Genomic DNA, 26,995 nt, shown 5'->3' on the forward strand with positions numbered 1-26,995 from the left:
TAAAACCCTGTGAAATTTTATGTATGCAGCACTGTGACTAAAAGGATGATTATATATCTTCTCAGATACAAAATCTACTGAAATAAAACAATCAAAACCATTTGAAACAATCAGGAATTTTGGAATCAGAAGTTTTTAAAAATAATTTTACAATTTCAGTGTTTATGGCCACACTATTCAGGCAGAGATGAAACAAACATACAATACCTTAGATGTGAAAATATATGCACTGCTCATTAAAAGCTACATGCCATTTTATCACTGATAAGAGTAGCTTCAAATTCCACTCAGAGTGCAACTGCAGTTGCAATGAATCCAGCAGTATAAGCATGCCTGCATGTTATTATGGGAAATAGTGGAAAATTTCACAGGCTGACATCCAGAAAGTCTGCGGTTCTTCTTCATATTTCTTTCTTCCTGCAAAGCAGTTAATAGACCAGAAATTAAGTTTTTTTTAAAAGGTGGAAATTTCCACTGTTTCTTTTTAAACTAGCCTTCTTAAATGTAAGTTGTAAAATGTTCCAAAATTCCAGCATGAGAGAAAGAATAATTCAGACAGAAAAGAATTGTTTATCATCTCCACATTTGGGTGAGGGGACTGTTAAATAAATTGAGGTAAGGCCGGGAGCAGTGGATCATGCCTGTAATCTCAACACTTTGAGAGGTTGAGCCAGTGGATCACTTGAGGTCAGAGTTCAAGACCAGCCCAGCCAACACGGCAAAACCCCACCTCTACTAAAAATACAAAAATTAGCTAGGTGTGGTGGCACACACTTGGGGTCCCAGCTACTCAGGAGGCTGAGGCGCAAGAATCACTTGAACCTGGGAGATGGAGGCTGCAGTCAGCCAAGATCACACCACTGCACTCCAGCCTGGGCGACAGAGACTCTCTCTCAAAAAAGTTTTTTAGAGGCTGGGCACGGCCACTCACACCTGTAATCCTAGCAGTTTGGGAGGCCGAGGTGGGTGGATCACCTGAGGTCAGGAGTTTGAGACCAGCCTGGCCAACATGGTGAAACCTTGTCTCTACTAAAAATACAAAAATTAGCTGGGTGTGGTGGTGCTTGCAATCCCAGCTACTTGGGAGGCTGAGACAGGAGAATTACTTGAACCCAAGAGGTAGAGGTTGCAGTGCTGAGATGCACTCCAGCCTGGGTGACAAGAGTGAAACTCTGTCACAAAAAAAAAAAAAGAAAAAAAAATTTTTAAATAAATAAATAAATTGAGTTGAGTATCACCCTGAGTAAGAAAAAAGTGTTCGGCCAGGCACGGTAGCTCACGCCTGTAATCCCAGCACTTTGGCAGGCCAAGGCAGATCACCTGAGGTCGGGAATTTGAGACCAGCCTGACCAACGTGGAGAAACCCCGTCTCTACTAAAAATACAAAATTAGCTGGGCGTGGTGGCTAATTAGCTACTCGGGAGGCTGAGGCAGAAGAATTGCTTGAACCCAGGAAGTGGAGGTTGCGATGAGCTAAGATTGCACCATTGCACTTCAGCCTGGGCAACAAGAGCGAAACTCCGTTTCAAAAAGAAAAAAAAGAAAAAGAAAAAGAAAAAAAGTGTCCAGGTAGATACTTAGGTAATATAGTGTTACAATAATTGCTAAATGTGACAACACATTGTAAAGCTGATTTTTTTTTTCTCATTAGCTTATACAGCAAGCATTCAAAAACTAATTCAAGTTGGTAGAACAGTTACGCATAGAAAGAACAAAAAGACAAGACAGTATGTATATATACTTGATGCAAAAGTAATATATTCTATACTAATAGAGGTAAGCCATAAAGATTGGGTTTTTCAGTGAGGGTTAGAGAGGGAACAATGGCAAAAGCTTATAGGCAAGATTAAGTGTTTTTTTATTTTGGCAACTTTTCATTAGGTATATACCAGACCAATATATTCACAGTTTTTCATTTTAGTTTGTAATAATAAATAATGAAACAGACAAGGAATTATTCATTTTTATTAGAGAGATAAAAAGATGACGCTCTAGGCCATTTAAAAGTATTTAACATAGTTAAGTACAGTAGACAATTTACTATGTTTAAGAATGTAAATGTTCCAGATTAACAATCTAGGTTTTTCTTTCCCTATATATGGATTAAAGAATGCAGTTTATAGTATATGTTAGCATAACTGTTATTCTGAGCTTTAAAACACTTGTTATTCCTCAAAATATACATATGACCAAGAAATGGAGCATTACTACAGAGACTCAGCTGATCAATTAGGATTGTACACCAAAGCCTGGGAGAAAATATCTGCAAACCATATCTAATAAAAGATGGATATCGAGAACACTTAAAAAAATGAGTTTTTTTCCTAAAAACTCAGTTTTTTCTAAGAATTCAGTAACATAAAAGCAACCTGATTTTTAAAACAGAAGGGGGAGGAGAAAAGAAAAAGGAAAGGAAAAAGAGGCAAAAGATTTGAACGGACACTTCACCAAAGAAGCTGAATGAAATTTCAAATCAAAATCACAATGGGATACCACTACATATCTACCAGAATGGCTAAAACATAGGAGAATATTAATACCAAGTGGTGGTGAGGTTATAAAACTGAAATTTGGCTATATTGCTGGTGAGAACACAAAATGGAACAGACAGGTAAACAGTTTCACAGTTCCTTATAAAGTTAAACATACATTTACCATATGATCCAGCAATTCCACCTCCTAGGTATTTGTCCAAGAAAATGAAACCTTCTGCCCACACTAAGGTTTGTATTCAAATGTTCACAACAGCTCTATTCATAATAGCTAAGAAATGTTGCTCAACTGGTAAATAAACAAACTGCCATATATATTGTCTATATACTATATTGTATACATACTCAGAAACAAAATAAGAACTCATACATGCAACAACATGAATGAATCTCAGGGAATTAGACTAAGCAAAAGAAGTATGACACAACAGCAGCAACAAAATATACATAAAGAAAAAAGAAGCTGACACAATATACTTTATGATTACATGAGATTTATATGAAATTCTAGAAACGACAATACTATACTAATACAAAGCAGATCAGCAGACCTATAACATCTTAATACTTACCTCGAACATTGAGAACAAAACAAAGATGTCTACTCAACAATGTACTAGAAGTACTCGCCATAACAATAGAGCAAGAAAAAAAGGTATACTGACTGGAAAGGAAGGAATAAAACTGTCTTTATTCAGACATGATCACCTATATATACAATCCTAAGCAAACTACATAAAAGCTACTAAAATTAATTTAGCAGTTATAATATATTAGGCAAAAATACAAAAATCAACTGTATTGCTATATACTAACAATGAATTATTCAAATTGAAATCTAAAATCCAATACTATTTATAATCTCATTAAAAAATATGGAACTGGCCGGGTGCGGTGGTTCATGCCTGTAATCCCAGCACTTTGGGAGGCCGAGGCAGGTGGATCACCTGAGGTCAGGAGTTCAAGACCAGCCTAGCCAACATGGTGAAGCCCTGTCTCTACTAAAAACACAAAAATTAGCCAGGCATGGTGGTGCATGCCTGTAATCCCAGCTACTGGGGAGGTTGCGGCAGCCTGGGCAACAGAGCAAGACTCCATCTCAAAATATATATATATATATATATATATATATATATATGGAACTTACTGATAAATCTGACAGAAGCTTTATAAGATCTGTACACTGGGGGGACCTCCTCTTTTGGCTTTAGAGCCCCCTCCCTCTGTCTCTGTACCAGGGAGCTTCTTCTTTCTGTGTTCTCCCTTCACTTGTCCCTTCACTTCTTGTCTATTAAACCTTTTGCTCCTTAAAACCACTCTACGCGTATCCAAGTCACCTTATCTAAACCGGCATGAGGAGCAAGAACCCTGGTGTTCCCCCACTCATCAGAGCCGTATCATTTTGGTACATGGGCCGAGAAAGGAAATTCAACCATCAGAGTGGTGGGTATGGAATGGATTTCAACTTTAAATCTGTCCTTTAATTTCAAGGCTCTCTTCCAGCTACCCTGTGGCCAAACTTTCCTTCTCTTTCTATCCTCGGTCTCTTACCCTCGCTCTGTGTGTCTAACATGCAGGAGTCTTTACAGTTCAGGGAAACAGGTATGTTAGAAAAGATTGTGAATCACGGCAGGCAGTAATTCAATAAATCTCTCTCTCTACATTCTGGCGAACACATGGTATTTCTAAGCCACCTAGTAGAAATCAGGCTGTAGGCCTCTTCTGGGAACAGGAAATTTCTGCTTTTAACAGGAGTAAAATGTCTTCAGTAGACAAATTTTAGTCTCAATATTGTCCCACTGACAGGAAAATGACCATTCAGTTCCTACATTCCTTTAAGCCATCTATTCTGGCTCCTATTAAGACAGTACTTAATTAGTAAGGCGATTTTAAGTTCCGAAGTTAACCGGAACCGTTCTTCTACGGGTGAATGCTTTAGCATGGGTTATGGAAATTACCTACCACACCACACTTGTGGGAATTGCTGTCCTCACTCTACTATTTGCAATAGGGTTATACATGGTAGCACCTTCTAACTGAAATATTAGAGAGTTTCCACTGCTGTAATATTTTGCTTATTATCCTTATATCAGGGATAATAGTTGACGAAAAGGAAGCATGAAAGTTTTACTATCGCTGAGTCTGCTAGGACTTTTTATTGGGTTTAGTAATGCAGTTTTAAATGAAACATGCTGCTTTGGGATTAACACCTCTAGTAAAGTAGAGGAAAATCTACAGGTACTTAAAAATCAAAATTATTGACAGGCTCAGGGAAAATGCCAGATTCAGCCCCCAGTGGCTACAACCCCTCTTTAATAAATTCCAGTCTTCTTTATGGAATTGGTTAACCCCTTTATTAAGCACTCTCTTGCTTATATGTCTTGTACTGTTTGGACCCCGTATAGTTAATACTATAACTCGAATTATTTCTTCTCGCCTAGAAGCAATCAAACTCCAAATGGTGCTGTAAACTGAACCACACATGGACAGGCCAGCCATTCTTCCGAAGACCCTTAGATCAACCAAAGGAGGAGCCCTAGCTGCTGTTTCCCATTCGACGCCCCTTTTCAGCAGGAAGTAGCCACAAAGAGTCGTCGCCCAAAACCCCCTGACAGTTAGTGTGGCATCTCCACAGGGGATAATGTTGTAGGAAAAGGGGTCCTTGGAAAGTTTTCGTGGTTTTTTTTTTTTTTTTTTTTTTTTGAGACGGAGGCTCGCTCTATCACCCAGCCTGGAGTGCAGTGGCGCAATCTCGGCTCACTGCAAGCTCCGCCTCCCGGGTTCACGCCATTCTGCTGCCTCAGCCTCCGGAGTAGCTGGGACTACAGGTGTAGGCCACCACGCCTGGCTTTTTGTATTTTTAGTAGAGACGGGGTTTCACCATGTTAGCCAGGATGGTCTTGATCCCCTGACCTTGTGATCTGCCCGCCTAGGCCTCCCAAAGTGCTGGGATTACAGGTGTGAGCCACCGCACCCAGCCAAGTTTTCAGGTTTTTGTTTGTTTGTTTTTTTGAGACAGAGTCTCGCTGTCTCCTAGGCTGGAGTGCAGTGGCGCAATCTCGGCTCACTGCAAGCTCCGCCTCCCGGGTTCACCATATTCTCCTGCCTCAGCCTACCGAGTAGCTGGGACTACACACGCCCGCCACTATGCCGGGCTAATTTTTTGTATTTTTAGTAGAGACGGGGTTTCACCGCATTAGCCAGGATGGTCTCGATTTCCTGACCTCGTGATCCGCCCGCCTTGGCCTCCCAAAGTGCTGGGATTACAGGCGTGAGCCACCGCACCTGGCTCGTTTTTTTTTTTAAAGCATCTCTGGAAAAGTTTCTCGTAAAGCCTCAGCCCTTAGAGCCAGGCCAACAACCTTTGATAGCAGGCCATTAGAAACTGGGTCCACCCGAACATGGAGATTGCCTCAGCCTTCTTGCCCTTTCCCCACAAGTTCCTGGCAACATGGCCTCCCCCACATATCCCCACGTGTGTAGAACATTATAGCGCCCCTACATTTGCACATTAAAAGGCCAGGTTGGAAGGGTCAGCTTTTTCACGGGCTATGTGAATGATCTGTCTAGTCAAACCAATCCCCTGAGCCCTATGCAAATCAAACACTGCCTCCTCCAGCCGCTGCATATATATCTGGCTGGTATCTGTGGCAGGTGGGGACTTCCTCTTTTGGCTTTGGAGCCCCCCTCCTTCTGTCTCTGTATGGGGGAGCTTCTTCCGTCCGTCTTCTCCCTTTCTTCTTGCCTATTAAACTCTCTCCTTAAAACCACAAAAAAAAAAAAAAAAAAAAAAAAAGGCCGGGCGCTGTGGCTCATGCCTGTAATCCCAGCACTTTGGAATGCCGAGGCGGGCAGATCGCGAGGTCAGGAGATCGAGACCATCCTGCCTAACACGGTGAAACCCTGTCTCTACTAAAAATACAAAAAATTAGCCAGGCGTGGTGGCAGGCGCCTGTAGTCCAAGCTACTCCGGAGGCTGAGGCAGGAGAATGGCGTGAACCCGGGAGGCGGAGCTTGCAGTGAACTGAGATGGCTCCACTGCACTCCAGCCTAGGAGACAGCGAGACTCCGTCTCAAAAAAAAAAAAAAAAAAAAAAAAAAGATCTGTACAATGATAAGTACAAAACACTGCTAATGGAAACTAAATAAGACCTAAATAAATGAAAAGATATACAACGTGCTCATGGAAGCAAAGGCACAATACTGTTCAGATGTTGATTCTCTCCAAATTGATCAACCGATTCAATGCAATCACAATCAAAATCTCAACAGAAATTTCACAGAAATAAGCTGATTCTAGCAATTATATGGAAATGCAAAGGGCCTAGAATAGCCAAAACAACTGGAAAAGGAATAAAGTTAGAAGAATTACTCTATCTGATTTCAAGACTTCCATAATCTGTATGGTGCCAGAGTGTTGGATATGAGTTCTAAATTTCTCTTCAAAGAATGTCAGTAAGTTCAATTCTTTGCCTTCTACTTTTAAACTTAACTTCCTTGTAGAGCAACCTTTTTCAATCACCTGTTCCACTCTGACTTATTCCGATTACCTGCTTCGCCCTGACTCATTGTTCACCTTGACTCATTCGTATTTCTTGCTCTGCCACAGCCATTTTTCCCACCAAACCACTCACCCCAACACTTTCTTTAAATTAGCAAATCGGAATTAGCTTAGCCTGCGCAGTCTAACCCTAGCCAATAGGGGAATGACACAGCAGCAGAGGCCACGTGTGTCAGGAATAAGAATCCCTTCCCCTCCCTTGTCCAGATGTGCACTCACCATTGCTCCATCTGTGAAGGTGCACCCTTCTATAAGAGTAAATTGCCTTGCTGAGAAAAAAAAAAAAAATCTTATATTCGAGTGCTATTTCTTTTGTGGCACCAAAACTTCATACAAATTTGGGGGCTTGCCTATTACATTCCCCTCCGGGGGTGGTCTCTGGTTCTCTCTTGTGAGGAGGTGCACCCCGCCCCCTTGTGGCAGCCTCAGGGGTGACAAATCAGGACCCACGCAGTGCGAGGAATAACCTGAGCTCTCAGCAAGGTGGAAAGAAACTGGCCAGCAACCTAGGTAAAAGATCCTCACATACTGCGGTGACGACTGTGCACAGACCAAGGAAGGAGAAGCCGAGGGAGCCGGTAAAGTACTTCCTCAGTGGTCAAATTCTGGAGGGCTAAATGTGTATGTGCGTGAATGATCACAAACAACCCTACTTGTGTTTTCGTGTGGATGATGACAAGTCCTACTGCTGGATGGAGTGAGTGGGTACCCTCTGTGGTTCTGTAGCTACCTCATGTGGCTTAGGGCAGATCCTGCCCTGGGATTTATACCGGCACGCCAACGCTAAGAGGTGCCTAATTATCCCTTGGGGGAGCAGCCAGAGAGGACAACACAAGTGCAATGCGCACAAGGGACCTTCAGAGGGGGAAAGGGAGGAAGCAGGTCAGCCTTCCAAGGCAACAAGGCAAGACACCCCCTAGTTTGAGGGGTTGAGCCTTCCAGGGCAGGCAAGGCAAGACATCCCTGGTTTGAGAGGTTGAGACTTCCAGGACAGCCAAGACAAGACACCACTGGTTTGAGGGGTTGAGCCTTCCACAAATTTCAGGGGGTTGAATCTCACACAAACCTCCGGTAGTAAGGAAAATATTCAGAACTCCCCTTTCCTTTCTTCTCAGGGGAAGAAAGAGTAGCTCCACTCCTGCTGGTCCCTCCCCTAGGGGAAGGGCAAGGAGAGGGGAGAACAGCGGCATAAGTGGCTGGCAGAGGCAGGGAAAGACCAGCAGAGAGGAAAGAAAAAGAGGGAGGCAGAGAGACAAAGAGGGAGTCAAAGAGAGAAACAGAGAGAGACAGAGTCAGAGAGAGAGAGAAGTAGAAAAGAGAAAAAAGTGTACCCTATTCCTTGAAAAGCCAGGGTAAATTTAAAACCTATAATTGATAATTGAAGGTCTTCTCCGTGACCCTGTAACACTCCAGTACCACCTTGTTCTCACTGTAAACAAGGGTGTAGCCTGAAAGCACTGAGGCCACTGACAACCTGTAGCCTTCTTTTTTTTTTTTTTTTTTTTTTTTGGCCGGGCACAGTTGCTCACACCTGTAATCCCAGCACATTGGGAGGCTGAGGCCAGCAGATCACAAGGTCAGGAGTTCGAGACCAGCCTGACCAACATGGTGAAACCCCGGTTCTACTAAAAATACAAAAATTAGCCAGGCGTAGTGGTGGGCATCTATAGTCCCAGCTACTCAGCAGGCTGAGGCAGGAGAATCGCTGGAACCCAGGAGGTGGAGGTTGCAGTGAGCGAGATTGCACCATTGCACTCCAGCTTGAGCAACACAGCGAGACTCTCTCAAAAAAAAAAAAAAAAAAAAAATTTTTTTTTTTCTGTGGAGACAAGAGTTTTGCCACATTGCCCAAGCTGGTCTTGAACTCCTGGTCTCAAGCAATCCTCCCAAGTGGGCCTCACAAAGTGCTGGAATTACAGGTGTGTGCCACCATGCCTGCCTCCAAATTTATTAACCTGATATTCAGTTCTTAATCACCGTCTTTTTATCAGTCTTTCAGACTAATTTCCCTTGGTTTCAGACATTCTGTTTCTTCTCCGTCTTCTCCCTTGTTTCTCCACTGCTTTCTAGTCTAGTTGTTGGGCACATCTCAGGTACCATCTCGTGTAGGTAAATTTACCAGAACACCAAAACTAAAAATATCATTTCTTTTTTTTTTTTTTTGAGACAGAGTCTCGCTCTGGAGTACAATGGTGCAGTCTTGACTCACTGTAGTCTCAGCCTCCCAGGTTCAAACAATTCTCCTGCCTCAGCCTCCTGAGTAACTGGGACCACAGGCACGCACCACCATGCCTGGCTTTTTGTATTTTTAGTAGAGACAGCATTTCACTGTGTTGGCCAGGGTGGTCTTGATCTCCTGACCTCAAGTGATCCACCTGCCTCGGCCTCCCAAATTGCTGAGATTACAGGCGTGAGCTACCGTGCCCGGCTTTTTTTTTTTTTTTTTTTTTTTTTTGAGATAGAGTCTCGCTCTGTCACCCAGCATGGAGTGCAGTGGCACAATCTCGGCTCACTGCAACCTCCACCTCCCAGGTTCAAGCGATTCTCCTGCCTCAGCCTCCTGAATAGCTGGGATTACAGGTGCCCATCACCACACCTGCCTAATTTTTGTCTTTTTAGTAGAGATGAGGTTTCACCATGTTGGCCAGGCTGGTTGCAAACTCCTGACCTCAAGTGATCCACCCACCTCGGCCTCACAAAGTGCTGGAGTTACAGGTGTGAGCCACCGCACCAGTCATTTCTTATATGAATCTGAATTGTATATGTGCATGTGAGTCAGTATTTCTTGATTGGTAGGGTGGATTCAAATTGTCTATTTCTTGAAGGTAAGGAGTAATCCTTTTATAAGCTTTAAAAATCCTCTATTGGCCAGGCACAGTGGCTCACCCCTGTAATCCCAGCACTTTGGGAGGCCGAGGCGGGTGGATCACCTGAGGTCAGGAGTTCAAGACCAGCCTGACCAACATGGTGAAACCCCATCTCTACTAAAAATACAAAAGTAGCCAGGCGTGGTGGAGCATGCCTGTAATCCCAGCTACTCGAGAGGCTGAGGCCGGAGAGTCTCTTGAAAACCCGTGAGGTAGAAGTTGCAGTGAGCTGAGATCATGCCATTGCACTGCAGCCTGGGCAGGCAACAAGAGCGAAACTCTGTCTCAAAAAAAAAAAAAAAAAAGAAAAAGAAAATCCTCTATTTTTTTTTTCAATTATGTTTCTTTTTTTTTTTTTTTCCCAATTATGTTTCTTTTAGGTGCCCCAAAATGCTTGGTGTTTGGATGTGAAAGTTCTAATTTATTTATTTATTTTGAGGTAGGGTCCCCCTCTGTTCCTCAGGCTGGAGTACAGTGGTGAAATCATGGCTCATTGCAGCCTGAACACCTGGACTTAAGCAATCCTCCCACCTCAGTGTCCTGAGTGGCTGGGATTACAGGTGCGCACCACCATGCCCAGCTAATTTTTTTTTTTTTTTTTTTTTTTTTTTGGCAGAGACGGGGTCTCCCTATGTTGCCCAGACTTGTAATGAACTCCTGGACTCAAGCAATTCTCCCACCTCAACCTCCCAGATTATTAGGATTACAGGTGTGAGCCATCATGTCTGGCCTGGATGTGAAAGTTTTTAGAATTCAACTCTCAAGTCAGTTTTTCTACCTGGAAATGGAGTTAAAATTAAATATTCCTAGGGATTTGCTTGGGACCTGTGTCTCCCTCATACAGTTGTCCCAAGAAAATCATATCAGCCTTAGAGTACATTCCATGTTTTCTAAATTACACTAGAACTGGACGATCCTTCTTTACATCATTTAAATGTTTTTATTCAGTACCACTGTTTTTCAAAGAATTGTGCTAAGTAATGTGACTGTTAGAATCCCTTTGTGATCTAGGAGTTTATAATCTAGTTGAAAAATAAATGTAATTGGCCAGGCGCGGTGACTCACGCCTGTAATCTCAGCACTTTGGGAGGCCAAGGCAGGCAGATCACCTGAGGTTAGGAGTTTGAGACCAGCCTGGCCAACACGGCAAAAACCTGTCTCTACTAAAAATACAAAAATTAGCCAGCTGTAGTAGCGAGCACCTGTAATCCCAGCTACTAGGGAGGTTGAGGCAGGAGAATCGCTTGAACCCAGAAGGCAGAGGTTGTTGTGAGCCGAGATCGAACCACTGCACTCCAGCCTGGGCAACAGAGCAAGACTCCTCCAAAAAAAAAAAAAAAAGAAAAGAAAAGAAAAAAAGAAGAAGAAAATGTAATTGCATCAACATAAGCAGGTGGTTCAGAAGTTCAGAGAAGAAAAGTCCTTTTCAACTGGGATTATTAGCGAATACTTGAAGATGGAATAGATCTAACGGGAATTAACTGATGCTTCAGTTTCTTCTCTTTCCCATCTCTTTTTACTCTGTATTGTTTCGTTATAGTAAAAAATATTATAAGGTAATTTTTTTGGGGTGGGAGACGGAGTCTCGCTGTCACCCAGGCTGGAGCGCAGTGGTGCTATCTCAGCTCATGGCAACCTCCGCCTCCAAGGTTCAAGCCATTCTCCTGCCTCAGCCTCCCGAGTAGCTGGGATTACTGGCATGTGCCACCACGCCTGGCTAATTTTTGTATTTTTAGTAGAGATGAGGTTTCACCATGCTGGCTGGTCTCAAACTCCTAACTTCAAGTGATTCATCCGTCTAGGCCTCTCAAAGTGCTGGGATTATAGATGTGAGTCACTGCGCCCAGCAAGTCACTGGGCCCAGCAAATTTTTTTTTTTTTTTTTTTTTTAAGACAGGGTCTCACTCCCGCCCAGGCTAGAGTGCAGTGGCGTGATCTTGGCTCACCCTCAGCCTCCTCAGTTCAAGCAATTTTCCCACCTCAGCCTCCCGAGTAGCTGGGACTACAGGTGCGTGCCACCAGGCCTGGCTAATTTTATTTTTGTACTTTTTTGTAAAGACAGGGTTTTACCATGTTGGCCAGGCTGGTCTTGAACTCCTGACCTCAAATGATATGCCTGCCAAAGTGCTGGGATTACAGGCTTGAGCCACGCGCCCAGCCTGACTGCTTGAAACCTTTCATTGTTTTTTGTCTAAAATTTGAAACTAAACTTCACATGGAGCTCCCAAAGATTTTCATAATCTGACTCTAATTTTCATTTCAACTATCATTTATGTGTGTATCTTATTTATACGTCAGTTGCTTGATAGTCTAGACCCTTGCTCTGTCTTCTACCTTCTTATTCCAATAAAATTCTCTTCCCTGTGTCCTGATCTATTCCTGGGTATAAAAGATAAAAGCTGCCATTTATTTTTTAATACTTTATTTTGTTGGAGCTGTTTTAGGTTCATAGCAATATTGAACAGAAGATACAGAGATTTGCCATATACCTCCTGCCCAAGCCCATGTGTAGCCTCCCCTATCACCATCCCCCCACCATCTTGATACATTTGTACCTACACTGAGGCATCATTATCATCCAGAGTGTGTAGTTCACATTAGAGTTTACTCCTGGTATTGTGCATTTTATGAGTTTGGAACAATTTATAACAACATGTATTTGCCATTATAGTATCTACCATACAGAGTAGTTTCATTACCCTGAGTACTGTGCTCTGTCTACTCATTCTTTCCTCCCCACTAACTCCTGGCAACCACTGATCTTTCCAGTGTTTCCAAAATTTTGCCTTTTCTAAGATGTCACATAGTTAGAATCACACAGTATGTGGCCTTTCTAAATTGGCTTCTTTCACTAAGTGCAAACTTAAAGTTTTCTTCACATCTCTTCATGAGTTGATAGCACATTTCCTTTTAGTACTGAATAATATTCCATTGTCTGGATGTACCACAGAAAAGCTACCACTTACTGATTGATGATAATACTGGTATTAAGGCTGAGGGCAGTAGCTCATGCCTGTAATCCTAACACATTGGGAAGCTGAGATGGGCGGACCACTTGAGGCCAGGAGTTCAAGACCAGCCAACATAGTGAAATCCCATCTCTACTGAAAAATAAAAAATTAGCTGGGAGTGGTGGTGCATGCCTCTAGTCCCAGCTACTCAGTACGCTGAGGCATGAGAATTGCTTAAACCCAGGAGGCAGACTGCAGTGAGCCAAGATCATGCCACTGTACTCTAGCCTGGGTAACAGAGTGACCCAGTGACCTGTCTTAAAAAAAAGAAAAAAAAAAAGAAAAAGAAAAAGCTCACGCCTGTAATTCCAGTACTTTGGACTTTGGGAGGCCAAGGGGGGGTGGATCACGACATTAGGAGTTTGAGACCAACACAGTGAAACCCCATCTCTACTAAAAAATACAAAAATTAACCAGGCATGGTGGTGCGCGCCTGTAGTCCCAGCTATTGGGGAGACCGAGGCAGGAGAATTGTTTGAACTCAGGAGGCGGAGGTTGTGGTGAGCCGAGATCATGCCACTGCACTCCAGCCTGGGCAACAGAGCGAGACTCCGTCTCAAAAAAAAAAATATATATATATATATATATATATATATACACACATATATACACATATATAGCTATTAAAAGTTACTATTATGTGTGTCTGTCCCTGGGCAGTGTTAAATGCTTAATATACATTATATCATTCATAGTCCCTGTCTGTCCCTGGGCAGTGTTAAATGCTTAATATACATTATACCATTCATAGTCCCGGTTTTTCAAACCTCTTTTGCTGTAGAATTTTTTTTTTTTAAACACAAATGAAATCTTATACAAAACACTATTTAAAATACAAGTGGCTGGGTGTGGTGGCTCATGCCTGTAATCCCAGCACTTTGGGAGGCTGAGGCAAGCGGATCACCTAAAGTCACGAGTTCAAGACCAGCCTGGCCAACATGGCAAATCTCTGTCTCTGCTAATACAAAAATTAGCCAGGCATAGTGGCAGGCACCTGTAATCCCAGCTACTCTGGAGGTGGAGGTTGCAGTGAGCTGAGACTGCACCACTGCTCTTTAGCCTGGGTGACAGAGCGAGACTCTGTCTCAAAAAAAAAGAAAAAAAAAAAACAAAACAAAACAAAACAAAAAACAAAAACAAAAAACAGCACACCTGTGATCCCAGCACTTTGGGAGGCCGAGGTGGGCCAGATCACTTGAGGGCAGGAATTTGAGACCAGCCAGGCCAACATGGCGAAACCCCATCTCTACCAAAAATACAAAAAAAAAATTAGGTGGGCATGATGGCACATGCCTATAATCCCAGCTACTCCAGAGGCTGAGACACGAGAATCGCTTGAACCTGGGAGGCAGAGATTTCAGTGACTCGAGACCGACCACTGCACTGTAGCCTGGGCAACAGAGACTATCTCAAAAAAAAAAAGATTTGTTACAAGTTTATTTTTGAAATTTATACTGTTTTTTCAGTTATAAAAGTAGTGAGAATGAGACTGTTGTGATATGTAGAAAATCTGAAATTGGGTTATGAAGAACGGTTATGGACCTAAATCCATCTCTGCCTCTACTTTATTTCTATGTTAAGAAAATGTTGACTTAAAGAGAGTTGCAAATGGTCTCAGTTAAGAAAATACTTTTTGAAATAAATTACAGGTACACATCAGATCAATTTAAAAGTTATCAAAGGTATACAGTGGCCATCGTTTCTTAGCTGCCTCCTTCCCTGCCCTGCAACCATTGTTACCCTAGCCTAGGCATATATACTTGCATATAGTTTAAAGTTTTTAAGTTTAAGCATTTCTTCTATATTTTTGGCAAACTTTAAATTGATGTATAACATTTATGGAAGGGCACAAGTACAGCTTGCTAAATTGTTATAAATGAACACACCTATGTAACTGGCACTCAAGAGCCCCGTTTTGCACAGTATATACTTTAAAAATGATCTTGGGGAAGGATTCATATCAGTTTGATTTATAGTTGCTTAGAATTTTTTTTTTTTTTTGCGACAGAGTCTCGCTCTGTCAGGCTGGAGTGTAGTGGCATGATCTTGGCTCACTGCAACCTTTGCCTCCTGGATTCAAGTGAGTCTCATGTTTCAGCCTCCTAAGTAGCTGGGGTTATAGGTGTGTGTCACCACGCCCAGCTAATTTTTGTATTTTTAGTAGAAACCGCATTTTGCCATGTTGGCCAGGCTGGTCTCAAACTCCTGGCCTTGAATGATCTGCTTGCCTCAGCCTCCCAAAGTGCTAAGGTTACAGGCTTGAGCCACCTCGCCCAGCTAATAGTTGCTTAGAAATTTCTAATAATTACACTGCATTCCATTGTATGGTTATAACATGATTTATTCAGTTTCATATTATTTCAAACAAAACTGGAAGTAAATATCCTCATATGTATTTGATGGTAAGCAGTTTCTCTGCGTATTTGTGTACAGGGTAGTGTGTAGACCTAAGCTTGTGTTTTTCCTGGGTGGAACCCAGAAGTAGAATGGCTGGGTTATATGCTAAGTGTATAATATTTATAAATTTATTTTATTTTTAATTTTTTCGAGTCTTGCTCTGTTTCCCCGGCTGGAGTGCAGTGGCGGGATCTCGGCTCACTGTAACCTCTGCCTTCTGGGCTCTTCTCATGCCTCAGCTATTCTCATGCCTTAGCCTCCCGAGAAGCTGAGGTTACAGGCACGCGCCACCACATCTGGCTAATTTTTTGTATTTTTAGTAGAGACGGGGTTTTGCCATGTTGGCCAGGCTGGTCTCAAACTCCGACCTCAAGTGATCCCCCCACCTCAGCCTTCCAAAGTGCTGGGGTTACAGGCTTGAGCCACTGCACCCAGCCAATATTCACAAATTTAAAGAAACTGCCCACTGTTTCTCAAAGTGATTGTACCATTTCACATTTCTCCTAGCCATGTATCCATGTATGATACAGTTCTAGTTGTTCTACATCCTTACCAACAAATGGTATGGTCAGTCTTTTTAATGTTACCCCTCATAGTGGGTGTATAGTGGTGGTATCTCGTTGTGGTTTTCAGTTTCTCTAATGGCTGATGTTGAGCATCTTTTTTCGTACTTACTTGCCACTGGTGTATTTTTTTTCTGTGAAGTCTCTGTATGTATCTTTTGTGGTTTTTTTTTTGTTGCCAGGCTCGAGTGCAGTGGCGCTACCTTGGCACACTGCAATCTCCGCCTCCCAGGTTCAAGCAATTCTCCTGCCTCAACCTCCCGAGTAGCTGGGACTGCAGGCATGTGCCACCACGCCCGGCTAATTTGTGTATTTTTAGTAGAGACGGGGTCTCACCATGTTGGCCAGGATGGTCTCAATCTCTTGACCTCATGATCCACCCACCTCAGCCTTCCAAAGTGCTGGGATTATAGGTGTGAGCCACGGGGTCCAGCCTCTTTTGCCTATTTTTAAGTTGGATTGTTTTTATCTTACTGAGATGTAAATTAGTTATTTTTTCTAGATGAAAAACTTTTTTTGTTTATATTTTTTGTTTTTTGTAAAAATTATTTATTTTATTATTTCCTATTTTTTTCATAGGATGGGGTCTCACTATATTGCCCAGCCTAGTCTTTAACCTCTGGCTTTAAGCAGTCCTCCTGCCTCAGCCTCTCAAAATATTGATATTATGGGCATGAGCCCCTGCACCCAGCCTGATTTTATTTTTTTTAATTTGTATAAATTTATGGGGTACAAGTGTAATTTTGTTATATGCATAGATTGCCTAGTGGTGAAGCCAGGACTTTTAGGGCATCATTTACCCAAATCACATACATTGTACCCATTAAGTAATCTCTCATCATTCCCCTCCTCACCCTTCCTAGTCTCTTGTCTATTATTCCACACAATATGTCCAGATGTAGCATAGTTCCCACTTATTTTATTTTTGGAGATGGGCAGATCATGATGCCAGGAGTTCAAGATCAGCCTGGCCAACAAGGGGAAACCCCGTCTCTACTAAAAATACAAAAATTAGCTGGGTCCACGTGGTAGTGCTGCCTGTAACCCTAGCTACTCAGGTGGCTGAGGCAGGAGATTCACTTGAACTGGGGAGGCAGAGGTTGCAGTGAACTGAGATAGCACCAGTGCATTCTAGCCTGGGTGACAGAGCAAGACCTTGTCTCAAAAAAAAAAAAATAAAACAAGAAATATATATATATATATGTATCGAGACATACATATCTCAGTTATATATCTATATAGCCAAGAGCACGCCACTGCACTCCAGCCTGGGTGACAAAGAGAGACTCTGTCTCAAAAAAAAAAAAAAAATTACACATGGTGGTGCACACGTATAGTCCCAGCTACTTGGGAGGCAGAGGCAGGAAAATTGCTTGAGCCCTGGTGGTCAAGGCTGCAGTGAACCATGATCATGCCACTGCACTCTGGCCTGGGCAACACAGTGAGACCCCCATCTCAAAAAAAAAAAGAAAGAAAAAAATGTTTAAATGTTATTCTTCAACGTGCTGTACCCTGATGGCCTGGATCAGTAGTAGTCCCTTGCCTCCTCTGAACTTCTCTACAATCTCTATAGGCAAAACCGACTTATCACTGATTGCCTTGTACTGAAGTGATGTGAGTACCTGATTGTGCACACTTGGAGGTCACAAACTTTGTTAACTCTCACAGTTCCTTAAATAGTAAAGGCATAATAATCACTGATTAAGTATGTCTGTGCATGGAAGAGTAGGCAACAACAACCAAGCAGCAGCAAATTAAAGATGATTGAAGTTTAAGGCCTCAAGACTTAGAATAGTGGTACGAAAACTCAGTTTAAGAAAACTCACTATACTGGGCACGATGGCTCATGTCTGTAATCCCAGCACTTTGGGAGACCAAGGCAGAAGGATCACTTGATCCCAAGAGTTCAAGACCAGCCAAAGACACACCCTCTACACAAAACAAAAACATTTGTCTACACAAAACTTAAAAACATCAGCCGGGAATGGTGACATGTGCCTGTAGTCACAGCTACTGGGAGGCTGCGCTGGGAGGACCGCTTGAGCCCAGTAGGTCAAGGCTGCAGTGAACCGTGATGGTGACACTACACTCCATCCTAGATGACAGAGCAAGACCCTCTCCAAAAACTGAATTAATTTTTAAAAGTCACATGTGGATGACTACATTGTGATTTGGGGGAAAGAAAAGGGAAACTGAAGGTTACTGGGCAAGTTCATGCTTACAGGTTTGCCAAATCTTAGAACCCATACACTCAAGGCTTCTACCATTCTAGATATGATCATGTACTTTTTTTTTTTTTTTTTGAGACGGAGTCTTGCTCTGTCACCCAGGCTAGAGTGCAGTGGCACAATCTCGGCTCACGGCAACCTCTACCTCCAGGGTTCAAGCGATTCTCCTGCTTCAGCCTCCTGAGTAGCTGGGATTACAGGCACCCGCCACTGTGCCCAGCTAATTTTTTTATATTTTTAGTAGAGACGGAGTTTCACCATCTTGGCCAGGGTGGTCTCCAACTCCTGACTTCCTGATCCACTCATCTCGGCCTCCCAAAGTGCTGGGATTACAGGCGTGAACCACCATGCCTGGCCATGATTGTGTACTTTTAAAGTTGCTTTCCGGATTCCATTTTATTGATTCCTGATGAGAGTAGTTTTAAACTTAATATGGTAACGGTCCTGTCTTATTATATGACAAAGATATCACTGACCCTCCCAGTGATGCAAGATGTGTAGAGTTATTTTTCTCACTGGTGGAGTTTCTTCACTGGTAGATTTTCCTAGATGCAGTCAAATACTGTTCCAACTGCGGTGAAGACAACTACCTCAATTGAGATTAACACATTGTCATAAAACACAATTACCACCAAGCAAGTAAAAGGAAATAGATGAGCTGGGATGGAACACAGAGTGTGTAGTAGACTAAAGAGACAATTTGGTAAAGATTACTGAGTAACTCTTACAACATTTTCAAATAAAATTGCCAAAATTTTTTTAATAGAGATGGGGGGGTCTTGCTATGCTGCCCAGGCTGGTCTTGAACTCCTAGGCTCAAGCAAGTCTCTGGCCTTAGCCTCCCAAATTGCCGGGATTACAGGCGTGAGCCACTGCACTCAGCCCAAAAATTGCCAAATTTCAATCTGGAAACAAATTCAAGCTGACATAGCTACTCTACAAGATGACCTAAATTAAATAATCCATTTCAATGACAGCAATTTCACTGAGAGTAAAGAAAATAACACTTGCTTTTCTTACACGAGAAGGAGGCGGCTGAAAATCCCTCTCTCTCACACACACACACTTTTACCCAGTTATAGCATATACTGTGATGAAGTCAGGAGATTAAAGTCCCTTTTGAGACAGGGTCTCATTCTGTCACTTACGCTGGTGTGCAATGGCACAATCACAGCTCATTGCACCCTCAACCTCCTGGGCTCAAGTCATCCTCCCAGCTCAGTCTCACATGTGGCTGGGACCACAGGCGCACATCACCATGCCCAGCTAATTTTTTTTCCTATTTTTTGTAGAGACAGGGTCTTACTTTGTTGCCCAGGCTGGTCTCAAATTCCTGGGCTCAAGTGATCCTCCTCTCAAAGTGCTGGGATTACAGGTGTGAGCCATGGGACCCAGCCTCTAAATTCTTTATAAGTCAGCACTGAAAGTTGCATCTAACTTCACACCGTTATCTGGTATGAAGAGCTTAATTCACTTATGTTCGATCAATAAAATTTAAATAAAAGAGCACTGTACATATCTACATAATGCCTTAAGTTTATAGAATTGTATAAAATAAGGAACCTTGGAAGACCATACAGAGCACCCTTTGTTTTAAAATTTTAAAAACTGGCCTAGAGAGATTGATTTGTCCAAAGCTTATAGCACATGCTTACAAATTATTCTCAACTCTGCCCTAGGTAAGTCTTCTTTTCAAAGTAACCAGCTAACAAAATATATTGATCAGATACCAAAAAGGAAAAAAAAGGGTTTCACATGTAGATTTCTTTTTAATCAAAGTTCTGTTTTGAAACTGAACATATGATCATGCTGCTCTTTCCACCAACAGCAATTAACTTAATTTATAAAACTGTCAGTTTAGGACATTTCGATTATGATACACATTTTCTTTCAAAGTAAAATAATATGGCTTTAGATTTCATTTAAACAGAAGGGTAAAGAATATTTACTCCAAAAGTGCCCCTTTTTTGTTAAAACCCTTTCTTCCCCTCCCCATGCTTTCTCCTCTTTTGTACTAAAGTTCTCAAATGCATGAGATGGAGGAACAATACCACAATACAACTGCAGGCTTCCTGCCTACTAGTCAGTCATTATTCTTAAGTCTTCAGAATTTTCAAAACACTGCTTGGGTTGCTTTGAAATTCCTTCTTTCAGATTTTCCCTCCTTCATGGAACATCTATTTAAAAGAATGACTTCAAAAATGTCTTGCTGCACCCAATCCAAATTCTCTAAACAAACTAAAAATGCTAGCCTTAGATATGAAGGTGGGATGTAAATGCCTGAAGCTTGGCAAACACCAATCTAATAAAAGTACAGGACAGAAAGAAGTATATTTCCGGCCAAGCATAAGAACAGTCTTTTTTTTATATGTATATAAATTAAGCTTGTTTCTGAAAATTTACATATTTATATGGATAGTATCATGAAATTAAAAACTACATCATTACTATCCCTTTTTTTTAACAATACAATTTATAGACCTAAAAATCTCAAACTACATTGATAGCTGAGGAGAAAGGGGCTAAGTCAATTATTACTGACTTAAATTTCACACTAAAATGATGTATATTCATTTATTTTTTAAAAGTTGTTGGCCAGGCGCGGTGGCTCACACCTGTAATTCCAGCACTTTGAGAGGCCAACGCGGGCGGATCACCTGAGGTTGGGAATTCGAGACCAGCCTGACCCACATGGAGAAACTGCCATCTCTACTAAAAATACAAAATTAGCCAGGTGTAGTGGCACATGCCTGTAATCCTAGCTACTCAGGAGGCTGAGGCAGGAGAATCGCTTGAACCTGGGAGGCAAAGGTTACAGTGAGCCGAGATCGTACCATTGCACTCCAGCCTGGGCAACAAGAGTGAAACTCCATCTCAAAACAACAACAACAAAAAGTTGTTGGGTGCTCTGAGGATCAGGGTTAAATTAAAAAAAAAAAAAAAAATATATATATATATATATATATGTTGTTGGGGACAGAAAAAATTAACAGCACCAGTCACCTGCAAACCTGGGGAATTTCACATTCTTCCAACCACACTTAGATGGTGGTAGTACTTACTAACAAACTTATTAGGTTGTTGACATAAACCAAGAGCTACTCAAAACATGGTGTAGAGGGGTGATATACATGCTCTGCCACTGCCCAGCTCAACATGCGTTCTTTCCTTTTTAAAGGTAAAAGCATTAAAGATGGAAGGTTCATGAACAACTTGTCAAATTGTTACAATAAATGGAAATTTTTCCAAAATCTCTAACACCTCTAACAAAAAGACTGTTTTAAACAATATTTAATAAAGTCTAATCCCAGTACAACAAAATAATTTGGCCAGTCCCCTGGAGTTCGTTATAATGGGATTTAACTTGTACACTCAACATTCAATTAACCATAAGGCTTATCCTAATTGAGGATTATGCTGACTTCTGCAGTCCTTTCCCATCTACCCATCTACCACTCCAACTCAGATGCCATAGCCACCAAAAGCAAAGCCCCAGGAAGCAGATTATCCATTACTGTGTGATACCCAGGCCAAGATTCCCTTTTCATCATTATGTGACTAATCAATAGTTAAATTCAATAATAAGTCACCCTGGTTTCCAAAAAGCGAAGCTGCATAACCCTCACTCATAGCCTCTAACCAAGGAAATTAAACATTTCAACAGAATACCTTTTCATAGGAATAACAGATGAAAAATGCCACACCCTTTCCTAGAACATATCAATAAAAAAATTAACAGAAAATTTAAAAAAAAGGCACAGATGTTCCTAACAAAAATATTTAAAAAGCCAAACAAAAAAGACACTAGTCCATTTGCTCTTGGAATATTACTTTAAATGGGTAAAACCTGTTTGCCAGTCAAGTCGGACTCCTTTCCTTTGCCTTTAGGCCACAAAGTTTACTACACAGTTAGTTAAATAAACCCTATCACTGCCCCCCACTGTAAACTGACCTAGGCTGGCAGTACCTATCGAACTGAGTTAATGCTAACAGAGTTTGGTACTGGCAGTATGCAGCCTAAGAAGATTATCCAGTTTGTGGATAAATCGGCCTTCTACTCACTGCAGGTCTCCCATTCTACTCCTGCTGTGTATCTTCTGGCCATTTTCCTGTTCATTTAAAAACTCTCCACCAGAAGGTAGGAAAGGGAAAGGCAATTAAATTCAATTCCCTAATTTGTTACGGGGCTGAAAATAGTTAGGCTCTGGATAAGTTGCATCTTTAACCCAAAATAATCTCCTCCCAGAAACCCTCTCAGAAAAACGATGGACAAAATGAATTTACCTAGTAAACACATGACCAAACTCACGGAATATGCCTCATTACCACAAAGCCCCTCCTCCACCTTAATTCTGAAGTGTGTATTTTGTAACCCCTCCCCAACCCCAAGAAGCACTCATAAAATGGGAGAAAATGGAGCGGACTGTAACCCCAGCACTTTGGAAGGCCGAAGCAGGTGATCGCTTGAGGTCAGGAGTTCCAGACCAGCCTGGCCAACATGAGGAAACCCCGCCTCTACTAAAAATACAAAAATTAGCCGGGCGTGGTGGTGAGCGCCGGTAGTCCCAGCTACTCCGGCAGGGGCTGAGGCACGAGAATCGCCTGAACCTGGGAGGCAGAGGTTGCAGTGAGCCGAGATCATGCCACTGCACTCCCGCCTGAGCAACAGAGTGAGACTCCGTCTCAAAAAGAAAAAAAGAGAAAATGCCTACTACATTTTACTGCAGCACTCAATCTCAAAGCTATTCCTGAGAATCCAAACCAACATAGTCCCGTTTTTCAATTTTTTGAAGTATGAGAAAAAAATAAGAAAAAGTTAACATACATTTCCAATACTAATTTTCTGCTCTCAGAGCTTTAACCACTCAATAATGCAAAAAACAAATATTTATACCAAGGATTCAAACCAAACTGCTACAGGTAATCTCTTCAATCATGATCAACAAGTCTTGTTTTTTTTCTAGTCCTAGATAGCTTTACAGGGTAACAACTGTTATTAAATTGTGACAAATCTGCTGTTGTAGACCAAAAGTCACTGGCGGCTAATATGCATTCTAAACTTGCAACAAATTAAAAGTTTTCAAAAGTACTCTACCTCCTCTGGCCAAAGTGTGAAATTATATAGTTTTTAAAAATGCAGGCTGGCATGATGGCTCACACCTGTAATCCCAGCACTTTGGGAGGACAAGGCAGGCGGATTACCTGAGGTTGGAAGCTCGAGACCAGCCTGGCCGACATGGTAAGCCTTGTCTCTACTAAAAATACAAAAATAGCCGGGCGTGGTGGTGCGCACCTGTAATCCCAGCTACTTGGGAGGCTGAGACAGGAGAATTGCTTGAACCCAGGAGGCAGAGGTTGCAGTGAGCCAAGATCACGCCACTGCACTCCAGCCTGGGCAACAGAGCAAAACTCCCTCTCAAAAGAAAAAAAAAAAAAGAAAAGAAAAAAAAAAAAACCGCCCCTGCCCGCAAAAAAAAAAAAAACAAAAAAACCCAAAGCCGTTTATTTCAACCATCAATTTGGGATAGGACAATAGTAGAGTTTTTAAAATCTTACCCTATTGTCCAAACTAAAATTTATTTTTTAATTATTTTTTAAAAGACTTTTCAATTACAGTACTCCAAGTTAAAATGAATTATTCCAGAATCATACTGCTAATGCACAAGACAGAATTTTTTTTTTTTTTTTTTTTTTTTTTTTTTTTTTTTTTTTTTTTGAGACAGAGTCTCATTCTGTCGCCCAGGCTGGAGTGCAGTGGCGCAATCTCGGCTCACTGCAACCTCCGCCTCCCAGGTTCAAGCCATTCTTCTGCCTCAGCCTCCTGAGTAGCTGGGACTACCGGCGCTCACCACCACGCCCGGCTAATTTTTCTATTTTTAGTAGTGACGGGGTTTCACCATTTTTGCCAGGCTGTTCTCAAACTCCTGACCTCGTGATCCACCAGCCTTGGCCTCCCAAAGTGCTGGGATTACAGGCCTGAGCCACTGCAGCTCGGCAGGAAGAACTGAATTCGTTAAAAGAAAAAAAAGACACACTTAGCTTTTATCTTTAATGTAATGTCCCTGCAAGAAAGCTTATTTCAAAAGACCAGTCAAGAAGACATTAGTAAGCAACCATTTTTAAACTACTTTTTATTTGCATATCGCCTAGAAAAAGGGTCCCAGGTGCAACAGTACTTCACTCCTTACTGAATTCTATTTTATTTGCTCAGGAGGTGAGTGGCACTTTTTAGAAATAATTTTTATACAGAGAAGGAAATGCACAGCATAATCATTTTCAAAATACAGTGAAATTATTTAATATAATCTTTAATAACCTAGCTCTAATATCACTGAATTTCCTTAACAAATTGTTAGTGTTGGCAAATTGTTAAAACCATTCTAAAATATAAAAATATAAATCTCGCTATTGATGCTCAGGTTGTTGTACATTTTCAAAGCCTTTGTAGTTAAATATCTTATGGTAGAAACATTTCCTATAACTGCTCTAGAAATATTACAGCCTCCCACTTAGTCCACGATTCCCATCTTCTATATGCCAAAAGCTGGTATATGCCTTTTATTTCAAATGCTGATTGGACAATTAAGTCATTTCCACCTATACATAAAATGCCCCTATAATTTAGGATCACAGGCAATTTAGATTACTGCTCATTTAAATGCAGAACCTGAAGCAACCTCTAGTGACAGGAGCTACAGTGTTCAATATCATTTTACATGTTACAAGCAGAGGCTTCATTTTACATACAAACAATGAACCCTGGCAGAGTTCTTCATCCTAAAGCCCCACGGATTGTTATTTCTTTAACGGTATTAATAAATAAGGTGACATAAGCAGTAAGTTCAGAAGAGCTTTTTCCAATAGCTATCAACACTTTTTTTTAAGACAGCAAAAACAGTATTCCCACATTTTCTGTTTCTTCTGTTCATTTTATTTCCCTGCTTTTGGTATCCAACAGAAGTGGTTTCAAATGAAAATCTTAAAATAATTACTCCAAAGACCAAGGATATTCTAAAAACCAGTAACAGTCTTTGCCTCTGAGAAGGGGAAACTGGAGGGTTTGGCGTGAAAGAGAGATTCACTTTTCAATATGTTTGTACTTTCCAATTGGATATCATGCGGTAGAACCATATTCTAAATGAGCATACATTTAAAATATTTTCAAGAACAAACAATTCACAAACTTACAGGTTTCCATTAACATTTTCGTTTGTGCAGCATTCGCTGAAGACCTAAGATTTTTATTCCTCCAATCACCTTCTCAACAACCTGCTGCAACAAATACTGAAGCTTTTTTTTGCAGCCAGGGATCAGTTAGGTGGATCCGAGGCCAGGCATTTAAATCAAAGAGATGCAGCAATCTTACTCAACACTACTACCACTCTCACGCATCTCATTCAACTCCATTTAAAACCACTGCAGCAAGACAGCTGGTACTCTCCTTCCTGTTTCTTTACCGTACAGGCTTAATAACAAAAACAGGTTGGTTTTGAAGCCCTGCTCAAATACTGCAAAAAGGAAGTCTTCGCATTCGGGAGGGGGAAAAAAAAGTTTCGACTTCGAGAGAATCTCATAGCTTCCGTGTCATTCCATTTGGGAATCCCAGACTCCTGCTAGTGAGGTAGATGCTCGCTCGCTCTCACTGCTGCTCTCTCGGTTAACTTTTCCACCCTAGATACCCTCAAACTGCCTAGGAAGCAACTAAGTCTCCCAACGACCCATGGCTAGTTTTGTTAAGGCAGCTACAAGACAAGCAGTTTATTTAAATCATGACGAACTGAGTCGATGTTCATAAAATGAGAGATGGGGAGAGCAAAAAAAAAAAAAAGTAGTAATAAAGACAGCCAAACCCCAAATTTAATCAACCAACTTCCCACTTGCCATCTCCGTCTTCACACCAGAGATAGTAAAACGCCTTTTTACCGAGAAAACTAAGAACCTACCCGAGCCCAACATGAAAATTCCGCGGACAATTCGTGTTAAAATATTTTTTAAATACCCAAGTGAGGAGGAAACACAGCAACCAAATCTCACCCGGCTGGGAGGCTGGGGTGGGGGGGTCCCCGCGGCTTTTCCCTCCCGTGCTTCCCAGTAGCTGCTAAGGAGCCGGGGCAGGAGGAGGACGCGGGGAGCTTTCAAAAGGGCTGGGGGAGGCAAGAGGAAGAAAAAACTTTAAGGACAGAAGGGGAAAGTGGGCCCCTGCAGTCCCCCCGCAAACTCCGCGGAGACCCCCTCGGATCCCCAAGCCGGCTGCCACCCAGCTTCGTCTCCGCTCCGACCGCCGCGGGCCGCCCCCCGGGCTGAGGGGAAGCGGCGCGGCCCCGACACCCCGAAACTACCTCAGCGCGTCCCCCGGCCGGCGCGCCCCTCAGTGCCTCGGCAGATCTGAAGCCGCTGGCTCTCGCAGCCTGGGGAACTCGCCCCTCTTCCCTCCGCCTCGCACTCCACCCCCTCGCTCGCCACCGCCTCCTCCTTTATCTCCACTCACCTCCCGCCGCCATTTTCCTCGCAGCTCAGCTTTAAATCGGAAACTCGCCGCTCAGCCCGCAGCCGCCGCCGCCACCGACCAAGCCGCAGCCGCCGCCGTCGCTGTGTAGGGGCTGAGGCGGCAGCAGCTGAAGTCGCCGCGCGGGGGCCACTGGGATATGTAGTCCCGAGGCCACGCCCAGCACTACCGGTCCCAGGGGGCCTTGCGCGGCCGGCCTAGGGTTCCAGCGCCCCCCACCCTGGCTTCCGCGGCGGAGGGCGTGGCCACGTGGGCTCGTGCGGCTTCTTTCGCCCAGCATCAACTGGGAGCTCCCTCAGGATCCGGAGAACCGGAATGCAGTCCTAGCCCTGCCCTTAATTTTTTTCATATTTGCCTTCGTCCAGTAATA

The 26,995-nt window shown here is 42.4% G+C and overlaps 1 protein-coding gene across 8 annotated transcripts in view; it reads right to left on the reverse strand.

Moving 5' to 3' along the window:
• The window catches only part of NCOA3 (nuclear receptor coactivator 3), a 148,979-nt gene extending 122,213 nt beyond the window's left edge, over positions 1–26,766 (reverse strand). For 5 of the 8 annotated variants that reach the window (XM_030825249.1, XM_030825248.1, XM_030825247.1 and 2 more), the window contains exon 1: positions 26,608–26,766. The gene's annotated coding sequence lies outside the window, so the exon portion shown is untranslated. The remainder of the gene's footprint in view (positions 1–26,607) is intronic. The other 3 variants (XM_003252905.4, XM_012511966.2, XM_012511965.2) reach the window with 1 other exon arrangement.
• Positions 26,767–26,995: the final 229 nt, after the last annotated feature.

Source organism: Nomascus leucogenys, chromosome 13, assembly GCF_006542625.1.
Source record: "Nomascus leucogenys isolate Asia chromosome 13, Asia_NLE_v1, whole genome shotgun sequence".
Lineage (NCBI taxonomy): Eukaryota > Metazoa > Chordata > Mammalia > Primates > Hylobatidae > Nomascus > Nomascus leucogenys.